At 44.5% G+C, this 16,054-nt stretch overlaps 1 long non-coding RNA gene across 1 annotated transcript; it reads left to right on the top strand.

Annotated features, from left to right (window-relative positions):
* Positions 1–9,070: 9,070 nt before the first annotated feature.
* On the top strand, positions 9,071–12,868 carry LOC125551658. Its single transcript, XR_007302988.1, has 5 exons — positions 9,071–9,747; positions 10,269–11,883; positions 11,987–12,254; positions 12,326–12,394; positions 12,499–12,868. It is a non-coding gene; the product is annotated as an uncharacterized LOC125551658 (long non-coding RNA).
* The last annotated feature ends 3,186 nt before the right edge of the window (positions 12,869–16,054 follow it).

Here is a 16,054-nt window from a genome sequence, read left to right as displayed (position 1 = left end):
ATAATTCTACCGCCGTACTAAGCAAAATAAGATGCATAAAAGATAAACCTCATATGCAATCAAAATATGTGACATGATATGGCCATTATCATCTTGTGTCTTTGATCTCCATCTTCAAAGTACCGTCATGATCTCCATCGTCACCGGCATGACACCATGATCTCCATCATCTCAATCTGTATCAACATGTTGTCACATGGTTGTCTTGCCAACTATTGCTTTTGCAACTATTGCTATCGCATAGCGATAAAGTTAAGCAATTGTATGGCGCTTGCATCTTATGCAATAAAGAGACAACCATAAGGCTCCTGCCAGTTGCCGATAACTTTAACAAAACATGATCATCTCATACAACAATATATATAATCACGTCTTGACCATATCACATCACAACATGCCCTGCAAAAACAAGTTATACGTCCTCTACTTTGTTGTTGCAAGTTTTACGTGGCTGCTACGGGCTTAGTAAGAACCGTTCTTACCTACGCATCAAAAACCACAACACGGTATAGTGATTGGTTTTTGATCTTTAGAAAGAACCCTGTTCATTGAATCTGATTCAACTAAAGTTGGAGAAACTGACACCTGCCAACCACCTGTGTGAAAAGCACGTCGGTAGAACCAGTCTCATGAACGCGGTCATGTAATGTCATTCCGGGCCGCTTCATCCAACAATACCATCGAATCAAGAAACAACTAGTGACGGCAAGCAATATGTATGTACCCACGCCCACAACTCCTTTGTGTTCTACTCGTGCATATAACATCTACGCATAGACCTGGCTCGGATGCCACTGTTGGGGAACGCAGTATTTCAAAAAAATTCCTACGCACACGCAAGATCTATCTAGGCGATGCATAGCAATGAGAGGGGAGAGTGTTGTCCACGTACCCTCGTAGACCATAAGAGGAAGCGTTATGACAACGTGGTTGATGTAGTCGTACGTCTTCACGATCCGACCGATCCTAGCACCGAAAGTACGACACCTCCGTGATCTGCACACGTTTATCTCGGTGACGTCCCACGAACTCTGGATCTTTCTGAGTGTCGCGGGAGTGCTTCGTCAGCACGACAGCGTGATGACGGTGATGATGAAGTTACCGACGCAGGGCTTCGCCTAAGCACTACAACGATATGACCGAGGTGGAAATCTATGGAGGGGGGCACCGCACACGGCTAAGAGATCAACTTGTGTGTCTATGGGGTGCCCCCTCCCCCGTATATAAAGGAGTGGATGAGGGGAGGGCCGGTCCTCTCTATGGCGCGCCCTAGGGGGAGTCCTAATCCCACCGGGAGTAGGATTCCCCCCTTTCCCTAGTAGGAGTAGGAGAGAAGGAAGGGGGAGAGAGAGGGAAGGAAGCCCCCTCCCCCCCGCACCCAATTCGGATTGGGCTAGGGGGCGTGCCCTCCACCTTTCCCTTCCTCTCCTCTATTCCACAAAGGCCCAATAAGGCCCATATACTCCCCGGGGGGTTCCGGTAACCTCCCGGCACTCCGGTAAATGTCCGAACTCATCTGGAACCATTCCGATGTCCAAACATAGGCTTCCAATATATCGATATTTATGTCTCGACCATTCCGAGACTCCTCGTCATGTCCGTGAACATATCCGGGACTCTAAACTACCTTCGGTACATCAAAACACATAAACTCATAATACCGATCGTCACCGAACGTTAAGCGTGCGGACCCTACGGGTTCGAGAACTATGTAGACATGACCAAGACACATCTCCGGTCAATAACCAATAGCGGAACCTGGATGCCCATATTGGCTCCTACATATTCTACGAAGATCTTTATCAGTCAAACCGCATAACAACATATGTTATTCCCTTTGTCATCGGTATGTTACTTGCCCGAGATTCGATCGTCAGTATCATCATACCTAGTTCAATCTCGTTACCAGCAAGTCTCTTTACTCGTTCCGTAATGCATCATCCCGTAACTAACTCATTAGTCACATTGCTTGCAAGGCTTATAGTGATGTGCATTACCGAGAGGGCCTAGAGATACCTCTTCGACAATCGGAGTGACAAATCCTAATCACGATCTATGCCAACTCAACAAACACCATCGGAGACACCTGTAGAGCATCTTTATAATCACCCAGTTACGTTGTGACATTTGATAGCACACAAGGTGTTCGTCCGGTATTCGGGAGTTACATAATCTCATAGTTAGAGGAACATGTATAAGTCATGATGAAAGCAATAGCAATAAAACTAAACGATCATTTATCCTAAGCATCACATCATTCTCTAATGATGTGATCCCGTTCATCAAATGAAAACACATGTCTATGGTCAGGAAACTTAACCATCTTTGATTAATGAGCTAGTCAAGTAGAGGCATACTAGGGACACTCTGTTTTGTCTATCTATTCACACATGTACTAAGTTTCCGATTAATACAATTCTAGCATGAATAATAAACATTTATCATGATATAAGGAAATATAAATAACAACTTTATTATTGCCTCTAGGGCATATTTCCTTCAGCCCCCTGGTTCACCCGTCCTGTGCCCACACCTGTTACCCGTGCGCCCGATAAGGACCCCCCGAGCCAATGACAGTGGGGCCTAACGCCCCCAGAGCGTTTAAAAAAAGTAAAAGAAGACAAAAATTAAAAATTAATTAAACCTAATTAACTCTGTTTAGTTAACCAAATGAACTAATTAAACTAATTAACTCAGTTTAGTTAATCTCTGCCATTGACAATCGGGGCCCACGCGTCAGTTAACCCAATCAATGGTCAATGTTGACTGATGATATCATGTTGACATCATGCTGACATCATAATTGCTTTTTCTAATTAAATTGATCTCATAATTCCAAAACTGAATTAAAACTTTAAAAATTAATATAAGATAATCCGCAACTCGGATGAAAATACTTCATACATGAAAGTTGCTCAGAACGATGAGATGAATCCGAATACGTGGTCCGTTCGTCTGCCACACATCCCTAGCATAGCCAACAAGCAACCGTCCCCTTCAGTCCGTTTGTGTGAAAATGCCGAACACTAGGGATACTTTCCCGGATGTTTTCCCCCTTCGCCAATACCACGTAGGACTGTGTTAGGTCACCCCGAGCTCTGCATATTGCCATGTTATGCTTTGTGATGCTTTGATTCTTCTGTTATTTATTGTGTTCCCCCTCCGTTACTTCTTTCCAGTAGACCCCAAGACCGCTGTCGGTACCCCTGTGATCGAGTACATCAACGACGACCCCTCCTTGCCAGAGCAATCAGGCAAGGCCCCCTTTGTTCATCCCAATATCGCTTACTCTTTCCCTCTACTGCTTGCATTAGAGTAGTGTAGCTGTTACTGCTTTCGGATGAACCTATTCTGCTGCATAGCCTATCCTTGTTACTTCTATAGTTACCTTTACGTGCAATCCTAAATGCTTAGTATAGGATGTTAGAGTTTTATCATCAGTGGCCTTACAGTCTTGTCCGTCCCCATGCTATACTACTAGGTCGTGATCACTTCAGGAGGTGATCACAGGTACATATACTATATACATTTACATTACCTATGTTACTGTTCGGAGATGGGGGCTGAAGGGGCAGGTGGTTCCATCCAGGTAGTGATGGGCCTGGGTTCTTGAAGGCCCCCGACTGTTACTTTGTGGTGGAGCGACAGGGCAGGTTGTGACCACCTAGGAGACAGGTGGGCCTGATCCCTGGTCGGCATCCACGGATACTCCAAATAACATGCATAACGAGATCTAGATATTTGACCTGAGTCTAGCCACTGGCCTATACGCACTAACCACCACACGGGAACAATTATGGGCACTCGACGACGTGGTATCAACCGAAGCCTCCTAGACATCAGCGACTGAGCGGCGCGTGTCGGGTTGGACCGCATAAGCAACTTCCTTTGTAATGGAGGTTGCTAGGTCTGCTCACCGGCTGCGTTCGCAATGTGCAGGTGTGCAATGGGCGATGGGCCCAGACCCCTGCGCGCTTAGGATTTAGACCGGCGTGCTGACCTCTCTCGGGTGCCTAGGTAGGGCTGCAATGTGTTGATCTTCCAAGGCCGCGCATGACCCAGGAAAGTGTGTCCAGCCAGAGGGATCGAGCATGTTGGGTAATATGGTGCACCCCTGCAGGGAAGTTTATCTATTCGAATAGCCGCGTCACTCGGTAATAGGACGACCCAGAGTTGTATTCTGACCTTATGACAACTATAACTGGATACTTAATAAAACACACCTCTTACAAGTTCCAGAGACAACGCGGTGATCGCTTTCCTACAGGGCGACGAGGGGAGGATCGCCGGGTAGGATTATGCTACATGTTGTTACTTGGTGAACTTACTAGCCACTCTCTTCTACATGCTTCAAGATGGAGGCTGCCAGAAGCGTAGTCTTCGTTAGGACTAGCTATCCCCCTATTATTCTGGAATTCTGTAGTTCAATCCACAGATACTAGCCATTTCATTGATACCATTGCATATGTAGTATAGATCCTTGCTTGCAAGTTCTTTGGATGAGTACTCACGGTTGCTTTGCTCCCTCTTTTCCCCCTTTCCTTCTCTTCTCGGATTTCACAACCAGATGCTGGAGCCCAGGAGCCAGACGCCACCATCGACGATGACTCCTACTACACCGAGGGTACCTACTTCTATGTTCAGTCCGTGGATGACCAGGAGTAGTTAGGAGGATCCAAGGCAGGAGGCTTGTTCCTCTTCGATCTATATCTAGTTTTTGCTAGTCATCTTATGGCAACTTGTTTAACTTATGTCTGTACTCAGATATTTTTGCTTCCGCTGACTCTTGTGTATTCGAGCCCTCGAGGCTCGTGGCTTGTAATATAAAGCTTGTATTATTTTACTTTGTGTCTAGAGTTGTGTTGTGATGTCTTTTCATGACTCCTTGATCTTGATTGTACACATTTGTGTGTATGAGTATTGTACGGTCAAATCGGGGGCGCCACAAAGATAGAGAGAAAATGAAAGTCATTCCCTATGCCTCAGCCATAGGTTCTATTATGTATGCCATGTTGTGTTTTCCTGACCTGATGTGTGCCTTTCCATAAGTTTGGTAGGGAGGTACCAAAGTAATCCAAGAGAGGACCACTGGACAGCGGTCAAGAACATCCTGAAGTACCTGAAAAGGACCAAGGATATGTTTCTCGTTTATGGAAGTGAGGAAGAGCTCCTCATAAAAGGTTATGTCGATGCTAGCTTTAACACTGATCCGGGTGACCCTAGGTCATAAACCGGATATGCATTTATATTGATTGGCGGAGCTATGAGTTGGTGTAGTTCCAACCAGAGCGTCATGGCGGGATCTATGTGTGAAGCGGAGTACATAGCTGCTTTGGAAGCAACGCATGAAGGAGTCTGTATGAAGGAGCTCATATCTGACCTGGGTGTAATACATAGTGCGTCGGGTCCAATGAAAATCTTTTGTGACAACACTGGAGAAATTTCCTTAGTGATGGAATCCATGTTTCACAAGAGAACCAAACACATCAAGAAACGCTTCAACTCCATTCGTGAAAAGGTCAAGGATGGAGAGATAGAAATTTGCAAAGTACATACGGATCTGAATGTAGCAGTCCCGATGACTAAACCTCTTCCACGGGCAAAACATGATGAACAACAAGACTCCATGGGTGTTAGATTCATTACTATGTAATCTATATTATTGACTCTAGTGCAAGTGTGAGACTGATGGAAATACGCCCTAGAGGCAATAATAAATTTGTTATTATTATATTTCCTTATTCATGATGAAAGGTTTATTATTCATGCTAGAATTGTATTGATTGGAAACTTAAATACATGTGTGGATACATAAACAAATACCGTGTCCCTAGTGAGCCTCTACTAGACTAGCTCATTGATCAAAGATGGTTAAGGTTTTCTAACCATGGACATGTGTTGCCACTTGATAACGGGATCACATCATTAGGAGAATGATGTGATGGACTAGACCCATATGTAGCTTAGCAAATGATCGTTCAGTTTATTGCTAGTACTTTCTTAATGTCAATACATATTCCTTCGACCATGAGATCTTGCAACTCCCGGATACCGAAGGAATACCTTCTGTGCTGTCAAACATCACAACATAACTAGGTGGTCATAAAGATGCTCTACAGGTATCTCTGAAGGTGTCTGTTGAGTTGGCATGGATCGAGATTATGATTTTTCACTCCGTGTATCGGAGAGGTATCTCTGGGCCCTCTCGGCAATACACATCACAAGAAGCTTGCAAGCACAGTGAATAAGGAGTTAGTTATGAGATGATGTATTACAAAACGAGTAAAGAGACTTGTCGGTAACGAGACTGAACTAGGTATGAAGATGCCGACGATCGAATCTCGGGCAAGTAGCATACCGACAGACAAAGGGAATTACGTATGTTGTCATAAGGTTCGACCAATAAAGATCTTCGTAGAATATGTACGAACTAATATGGGCATCCAGGTCCCGCTATTGGTTATTGACCGGAGAGGCGTCTCGGTCATGTCTACATCATTCTTGAACCCGTAGGGTCCGCACGCTTAACGTTCATTGATGATATAGTACTATATGAGTTATGTGACTTTGTGACTGAATGTTGTTTGGAGTCCCGTATGAGATCATGGACAAGATGAGGAGCTCTGGAATGGTCTGGAGGTAAATATTGATATATATGACAATGCTATTTGGTCACCAGAAAGGTTTCAGAATGTACACGCTAATCATCCGATCACCGGAAGGGGTTCCGGGAAGCCCCGAGAGGTTAATGGGCCATATGGGCCAAACGAGGGGAGCACACCAGCCGAAAAGAGGCTGGCGTGCCCCTCCTCCAGCCGTAGGCCTTTGGGAGAAAAGGAAGGGGTGGGAGTCGGCCTCCCCCTACCTTCCTTCTCCTCCCCTTTCCTCCCCCCCCCCCCGTTTGCAAACAAGGAAGGGGGGCGTAGGGAAGGCGCCCAAGGGGGCTGACCGGCCACCTTGGGGCACACCCTGGCTGCCTCCCCTCCCCCACCTATATATGTGTGTGTGTGTGTGTTTATATATATATATATATATGAGATGGAGGGGGAGCCACACACCCACGACAATCCCTAAGCTGTGTGCAGTGCCCCTCTCCACAGTTTCATCCTCCGTCTAGTTTTTCCGCACTACACGGCGAAGCCCTACAGGAACAAGTTCACCACCACCATCACCACGCCGTCGTGCTGCCGAAACTCATCTACTACTTTGCCCGTCTTGCTGGATCAAGAAGGCGAGGACGTCATTGAGCTGAACGTGTGTTGAACGCGGAGGTGCCGTACATTAGGTACTTGATCGGTTGGATCGTGAAGGTGTTCGACTACATCAACTGCCTTGATAAATGCTTCTGCTTAACGGTCGACGATGGTACGTAGACACACTCTTCACTCTCATAGATATGCATCTCCATGGATAGATCTTGCATGTGCGTAGAATTTTTTTGTTTTCCATGCAACGTTCCCCAACAGATCCCGCTACGACGCTTTGCTTGGAACTGCACCAACTAATCGCTCCACCATTTAGAATATATGCGTATCTGGTCTGAGACTTTGAGTCATCCAGATCTATGTCAAAGCTAGCATCGACGTAACCCTTTACGATGAGCTCTTCGTTACCTCCATAAACAAGAAACATGCCCTTAGCCCTCTTTAGGTACTTAAGGATATTTTGACCGCTTTCCAGTGATCTACTCCTGGATCACTCTGGTATATACCTGCTGATGTCTACTACACAACTAGTTTTTTTGTAGACTTGTGTTGGGCCTCTAGGTATAGAGTTTTGTAGGACAGTAGCAAATTTCCCTCAAGTGGATGACCTAAGATTTATTAATCCGTGGGAGGCATAGGAAAAAGATGGTCTCTCTCAAACAACCCTACAATCAAATACAAGAAATCTCTTGTATCCCCAACACACCCAATACAATGGTAAATTGTATAGGTGCACTAGTTCGGCGAAGAGATGGTTATACAAGTGTAGTAATGATATTAGATATTGATTTTTGTAATAGTAACAATAAAAATCAGCAAGGTAGCAAGTAAGAAAAGTGAGCACAAACGGTATTGCAATGCTTAGAAACTAGCTCTAGGGTCCGTACTTTCGCTAGTGCAATCTCTCAACAATGATGATCATATAACCATCCCTCAACGTGCGATGAAGAATCACTCCAAAGTTCTTATCTAGCAGAGAACATAAGACAAAATTGTTTGTAGGTTACGAAACCAGCTCAAAGTTATCCTTTCTGATCGGTCTATCTAAGAGTTCATACTAAAATAATACCATATGATATACATCAACCAACACTAATGTCACATGTATACTCCAATGTCATCACGAGTATCCATGAGTTGATTATACGATATGCATAAAACAATTTCAGATTCATAATACTCAATCCTATACAAAGAACCTCAAAGAGTACCCCAATATTTCTACCGGAGAAACGAGGACAAAAACGTACATCAACCCCTATGCATAGATTACCCCAATGTCACCTCGGGAATCCGTGAGTTGAGTGCCAAAACATATATCAAGTGAATCAGTATGATACCCCATTGTCACCATGGGTATTCATAGCAAGACATACATCAAGTGCTCTTAAATCCATAAAAGTATTCAATCCGATAACAACGAAATATCAAAGGGAAAACTCAATTCATCACAACAAGATAGAGGAAGAAACACCATATGATCCAACTATATTAACAAAGCTCGCAGTACATTAAGATCGTGCCAAATCAAGAACACAAGAGAGAGATATTAAACACATAGCTACTGGTACAAACCCTCAGCCCCGAGGGTGAACTACTCCCTGCTCATCATGGTGGCCGCCAGGATAATAAAGATGGCCTCCGGATGATATCCCCTCCGACAGGGCGCCGAAACAGAGTCTAGATTGGTTTTTCGTGGCTATAGAGACTTGCAGCGGTGTAACTTTTAATCTATTTGTATATATATATATATATATATATATATAGGACAGGGCTATTCTGTTACTAATAACAGATTAATATTCTGTTACCCTCGCGTCCTATATTCCCGAACCGGTATGGAGGAAAGAAACAGCAACCCCAATGGCCCAAAAGGAAAACAGAAAAATGCACGCCCTCACCCCCGTGAGCCCACGCCCGTCACTCCCCACGAACGCCGCCTCCCTCTCTCCTACATCGGCGCCGCCCTTACCTCGCGCCGGCAGCCGCTCTCCCTCGCGCGCCGACCTCCTCCACCCCCACGCTCAGGACGCCTTCCTTCCTGCGCTCCGGTCGCCTTTCTCCTCGCGCGCCGGCCTCCTCCCTACCCCGCGCTCCGTCTGCGTTTCTTCCCGCGCTCCGGCCATCTTCCTCCCCGCGCTCCGGCCATCTTCCTCCCCGCGCTCCGGCCGTCTTCCTCCCCGCACTCCGGCCGCCGCCTTCCTCCCTGCGCTCCGGCCTCCTTCCTCCCCGCAATCCGTCCGCCTCCCTCCCCGCGCTCCGTCCACCTTCCTCCCCGAGATCCGTCCGCCTTCTCCCCTGAGATCCCACGGCCGTACCGCCGCCGGCCAACCCCTCCATCTGTAAGTAAGGGCACTGGGCCGCCCTCCACACCGGGGTGGCCCTGCTAGCCATCAGCGGGGGAAGCGGAGTGGCTGCCATGGCGGGGGTGGAGACGAGTTCGTCCTGGGCGTGCGCATCCTCGGGAAGTCCATCTGCAATATGGGCACCTCGCCGAGACCTCATAGTGCTCGTCCCAGACTACTCTCCGAAGCCACTCGAGGTATGCGTGCACATCTGCACTTCAGTCGACAAAAATCAGCAGAATTGGTACTATGAACTTCTGTGCTGGTCGGTCTTATGTGTTACTTTAATGTTGGACTGAGGAATTTGGCATTAAAATGAAATCATATACAAGCTGAAACATAGAGCTCGCAGCTTCTGTTTGTAGTTTGAACTTAGGCTCGTCTCTCTCTGTCTGTCGTACTCCAATCGTTCTTTGCCATGATGTTGAATCAAGTAACTATGGGTGCATTGCAGCAGTAATGTTTATTTGGTGCATAAAGCTCACCAAAGAAAACCCATCTCTATTAGTTAGCATTTTGGAAGTGCGTGCTTTGGCAATTAACTGCTGAGTGCATATATCTTTCCCCTGCAATATTTATAGTGTGGTGTAGTCAGTATGCTGAAGATGAAGTTTCTTGTCGAACTTTTCCAGTTAATATACATGGTACTTGGTCATATATTTCACATGTACTTACATCATTGTTAAGCATCTTTCCATCTAAACTTCCATTCCTACAGGTGAAGAATACACAGGAGGATCTGCCCCAGCAAACCACATGTCGCCGGAGGCGCTCTGCCTCTCCTATGCACCCCCTGCTTCTATCTCCACCGCCGCCCTCCCTTACCCCTCTGCAGTTCTTGGCACCACGGTTGTTGCCCCGCACTGGATAGATGCGCCGCTGTCGCTCTGTCGCCGCATACAGAGAGTTCAACGCCGCAACCCCCGTCTGCTCAATCTCACCGCCATGGGCGTGCCCCACTCCAACTCCCTCGCCTGTGCTTCCATGGCGAAACAGTGCAACCTGCAGGAGGAATCGTGGGGGGTCGAGGACGTCCAGCTCGGCAATCCAACTCGGCATGATTCACGTCATCGTTGGCCCCATGTTCGCTGGCAAGACCACCGCGCTTCTCCGCCGGCACCGACAGGTACTCACCCCCGTCCCGTCTCTTACTTACTGCTTCATGTTGTGTTGCTAAAAATAAAAAACAAGCAAGTTCAAATTGAAAAATAATGAGAAGCTAGATGTTTAAAAAAATCAGAAGTTATTTTAGTGAATCTCTATTGAAAATTAGCTCACGTTTTAGTGAATCAGAAGTGGTTTGTACTTTTTTACTTGATGCGTGTTCTTGAGCAGTTCAAAACATGTGCTTGTTCCGTGGTTTGCTATAACACTTGTTAGATTGCTCTAAAAGAAGTCATGTATTCGTGAATTTTCTACTGGTGTAGCAGCCCTGTATGTATTTTATCATCAGTTCATAAAGAAAAGCTGAAAACAGTGCAGTGTGCGTGTTAAAAAAATAATTCAGTTTCATATTGTATGGTAGTTTTCACTTCATAGAAAATTTCTAACAGTTCGGCCAAAATAAAGTTTGCATAGTTCATACTCAAGAGGCGGTAATGTTCAATGACAGAAAAACATCAGTTCAAATATATATGCAGAAGGTTGAGAGCCAAAAAAAACTGATTTTTTTATGTGTTTAATTTTTCACCTGTAAGATAGAAATTTTTCTCTCTTGTCTATCTTGGTTCTCTGGAAAATTGGGCTGGGAGTCGACAAGCCGGGCAAAATATGTTGCTACTTCTACAGTATCAAAGATGATGAGATTCTAGTCTTGCTCGTCGAGGACCCAATCACAGGGCAGTCTATCGGTGCTGCAATGCATTAGGAAAAGTTCAAGTTTCCTATTAGATTTAGTTCTATTGGAAAAGGGTCGCCCTCACCGCGCTTATCCCCGTCGCCGGAGGGCCGACGTGCAAGGGTTGGGCCACAGCCGACACTTCCGGTCGTGCCCTACCACCGCTCAATCTTCTCGCCTAACCCCCTTCCTCCCCGATCTTCTATTGATGTACCCCAACTACCACTGGAGCTTCGGGGAGCACTCCTCCGTCCAAGTTGAGCATTGGGCGCCGTCCGAGTAGAGCACTGCACCCCGTCCAAGTCCCCATCTAATGTTGAACGTTCAATTTTGTCATGTTGAATAATATAGCGTTGAGCACCCTACAATTTTTTTTCGCTTGAGAGCTGAGCAAACAGTGGAGCCTGCTGGAGGAGTCACGGGGTCGAGGACCTCCTGCTCAACAATACAACTTCTTGTTTTGTGGCCGGACGCTCAAGATATGTATGTGGTCCCAGTAAGTACATGAGTATTAATTTTAGCAAGTTTGGTTGCTTCTGAAAACTGAAAAATGTCAGCTTGTGCTGATGCATTCCAAAAATGTGTTGTGTGTTTTCAAGAAAAAACATTTGTCAGGTTTTTGGTGGCCAAGTATTATTGATATGGAGATGAATAACTATGCGGATGCGCTCCTGTTGTTTTTCTCAAAAAAACAAGATGCCATGTTTACACATCCATATTTAATTTTGGAAGGTTCACACATCCATATTAGAGAGATTCATCGGACATAATTTTGTAAGGTCAGAAAAAGCAATTGCTCAGTACATCACAGCAGCTCTTCGATGCAAAAAGGATGGCTCTTCTCAAGTCAGCAGCTAGCCAAACTGGGTAAGTTTTCAGAAATTCATTCTAGTGTCAAACGTTGGTGAGATTCTGATTAAGACTTTTATCCATTCCAGCAACTTCTGGGTAGCTCAGTCAAATATGGCAGTTGTGCAGTAAACAGTTTCAGTTGAGAAATCAGCAAGGTGTAATGCATACTGTCTTCTATAACTCATTTCACTTCACGATTTCTTCACCTGTTTGTTGTTTCCTAATTATCCTAATTCCTAAATGTTCTACTCAACTTCAGCGCCATGCTCAGTCCAACCGCGTGGCTTCGGGGTGGCCGAGTTCGTCGTGACCATCAGTTCGGAGACCTGCGTCACTGCACGTGTCGCTACCATGGCCCCCTGTGTCACTACGTGCTCCGTCAACAACCTCCTGCACAAGGAAAGGCAACAGGAGTAGAGGCGTCTGAGATGCTCTGTTCTAGCGAGGTGGCTGATTATGTTTGTTAGTTTGTAATACTTCGGCCGCGGTGTACTTATGTATCTTTTTCTGGCTGGAGCACGACCAGAGCTTATGTCAGTATGAATTTTGATTGTGATGGTACCACAAACTCTATAAAAACTCCAGCAATCCAATCCATTTTTACTGGTACTTACCTTTTATAAAATTCACATGGATTGTGCCCCTATTACCAAATGTGGTACAAAAATGAACTGTGCCCACCATTTTATTTTAGTTCAACAGTTTGTAATACTTAAAAAAGAGGAGGTAAAAGTGAACCATTCGGTTTTGTATTATAAAAAGTGTTAATGCGAGAAAGTTCAAAAACATCTTGTTTAATAAGTTCTGCTTGTTTTGTGTATAGTATTTATTGAGCTAAAAATGGTATGGTTCATACATTTTTGTTGATCTCATTGTAATCGTCCTTGTTTTTGTGAGTTTCCTGATGCAACTTTTGTGGTCAGTCCAGATGGGAGAGGGTGATCTGTCCAAAGTGTAATTCTATGACGTTGACGTTCAAGTTCTACGACTGATCCGTACAAACAAAAATGATGGTCCTTTCTATAAATAAAAATGGTTTAATTAAAAATATTGATTAGTACAAGTTAAAAATGGTGGTCCGTTCAGAATAAAAGAAATGACATAAATTCAAATTGTAAAAGTTCAAGCAAAAAAGAAACCCCATGTAATTCAAATGGTAAAAGTACAAGTCGCAAAATAAGAGAAGTCCAGAACATCGTTGTAAAAAAATGTTTAGTTCAAAAAAGAATAAAAAACATTTTCTTTTTAAAAAAATATCGTTCAGCCCGATGATACAAACCATGCAAGTACAGGGGCGATGATACAGTAAGTCGTTGAAAACTTACGTGCGAAAATATTACCCAAAAACATAGCAAAGTCTAGTTAGTGAAAACACGCTTAGTACAAACCCATGCAAACATCAGTACAAGTACTCTTTTTTCAGAACAATTCAAAATTACTCTACAAAAAATAGCTCAGTACAAACATACACATATATCAGTACAAGTACTCTGTTTTTCAGACGAGAAAACAGCAGGATCCGTCTTGCCGTATTCAAAATTACTCTTAAATGATTGCGAATTTGAGAAAATGTTCAACATCACTAAGTTTCACATTTTTGGTAGCTTTCCAATGATATATTATTTGCCCCATTTCAATAAACTTTTTAACAAAATCACGTTCAAAACCAACTTTAACCGTATTTGAATTTGTATTTGAACCATAAGGAATTAGAAAAAACTTTCTATACGCAAAAGTTGCGCATTTTCCATAGCTTTCCAACGCCGTATCATTTGCGTCAAACCGACAAACTGTTTGCAAAAAACATCGAAAATACATTTCGCCCAGAATTTCACCATTTTTTAAATTACTTTTAAATCATATAGAATTTGAAAAAAATAGTAGATATGTGGAAGATGCGGATTTTCACAAGCTTTCTAACGCCATCTCATTTGCTCAATTCCGACATACCGTTTAAAAATTATGTCCAAAATACGATTCGTATTTTCGGTTTTGAAAAAAATGGTTTTTTCAAAACTGCTCTTAAACCATAGTTTTTTTGCAAAAACAAATTATTTGATTGTAATGTAGATGTCAAGAGTTTTCCAACGATATATTACACGCCCCGTTTCGACAAAAAAAATTGCAAAACAAATTGAACTAAAGAAGACGATTTTTAACAGAAACAAAAAGCATCAGTTCAACCGCTCAAATTTCATCAGTTCAACCGCTTGAATTCATCAGTTCAAGTAGGGTAACAGAATAATATTCTGTTACGCGAAACAGAATAGCCCAGATGTGTGTGTCTATATATTCTGTCACGCGAAGATGGGCCACGAGGGGGTACCAGGGTGAGCCTGCCCCACCCGGCGCGCCCTGGTGCCTAGTGGGGCCGTCGTGGCTCTTCTGGCCCTCCCATGAAGCTTCTAGTGCCTCTTTTTTTTAAAGAAATCGTCAAAAAGTTTTGCTGCATTTGGAGAACTTTGATTTCTACACAAAAAACACCACGGTAGTTCTGCTGAAAAGATCGTTAGTCCAGGTTAGTTCCATTTAAATCATATAAAATTGAACCCAAATCATATAAAATTGTTTTAAACATGGCATGAATACTTCATAAGTTATAGATATATTGGAGACGTGTCACCTGTTAGACTTATGGAGGGACACACATCAGGTCTGGTACACAGCATGGCATACACTATAGAGCCTTGGCTGAGGCATAGGGGAGGACCTTCATCACTACAAAAAAAATACACTTCCGTGATGATACGTGTTTGTCATAGTAGGACACGTTTTCGGTCATGCATGTACATCCATGACAATTTTATGACAGAATCAAGATAGTCATACATGTGTTGTCGTAGAAGTGTTCCATGACATTACGAAAATTATAATCACGGAAGTGTCCACTTCCATGACGATAAATGCCGCGTCATGGAAATGCTTTCGTCAAGGGTGACCGACACGTGGCATCCACCGTAACGGCTCGTTGTTAAGCTATCGGGTCCGGTTTTGGATCATATAACCCGCTAACAGCCAGGACCAATAAGGATTTTCCACGTGTAAAATTCTCATTGGCCGGAGGAAACACGTGTTGGATGACCATTGGAACAGATGTCATCCATTCATTGTATAGGAGGCGCCTATGATACGTCAACACATGGCACAGCCCAACACAGACCCATATAGGTTAAAAAGGCCGGCCCAGTCAAAGGACCGTAGTACTTACTCAGGTACTAGTGGGCCAGCCTAATAATTGCCTGTTTAATAAAGGCCCATTTATGGCCCAAAGCCAGATCTAGCACGTTAATTATTCGCCGAATATTTGGGCCGAATTACAGCCCAATGACTTTTGGCCTGTTAGAGGCCCGATGTAGACATGGGCCCATTTCAGCCCGGTGTGTCTTTCGGCCTGGGAATGACCCAACCTGCCCATGGGCCATATATGGTCCGACGCGACATCCAGCCCACTAACGGCCCGTGATAAAGGTGGCAACAGTTCAGCCCAATGTAACTTTGGGCCTGTTAAAGGCCTGTCGTATAATTCAGCTCGTTGATGCCTGTACTAAGCTTTCGGCCTGTTAAAGGCGCATGATATCAGCGGGCCAACTAAGGCCCGAGATATGTTTCGGCCTGGTAACGGCCCATCATATAATTGGGCCGAAAAAGGCCCGGTCTACATTTCAGCCTGCTAAAGGCCCGTCGACGACTAGTGAAAATTGAGGCCCAACATGCATTTCGGCCTGCTAAAGGCCCAACATGCAGAATATTCAGCCTGTTAATGGCCCAACGCTACATGGGACAAACTAAGCGCTGGGTCCACAAAAGGCCCAACT

This window comes from Triticum urartu, chromosome 4, assembly GCF_003073215.2.
Source record: "Triticum urartu cultivar G1812 chromosome 4, Tu2.1, whole genome shotgun sequence".
Lineage (NCBI taxonomy): Eukaryota > Viridiplantae > Streptophyta > Magnoliopsida > Poales > Poaceae > Triticum > Triticum urartu.
This window is presented reverse-complemented; position numbering and strand designations above follow the sequence as displayed.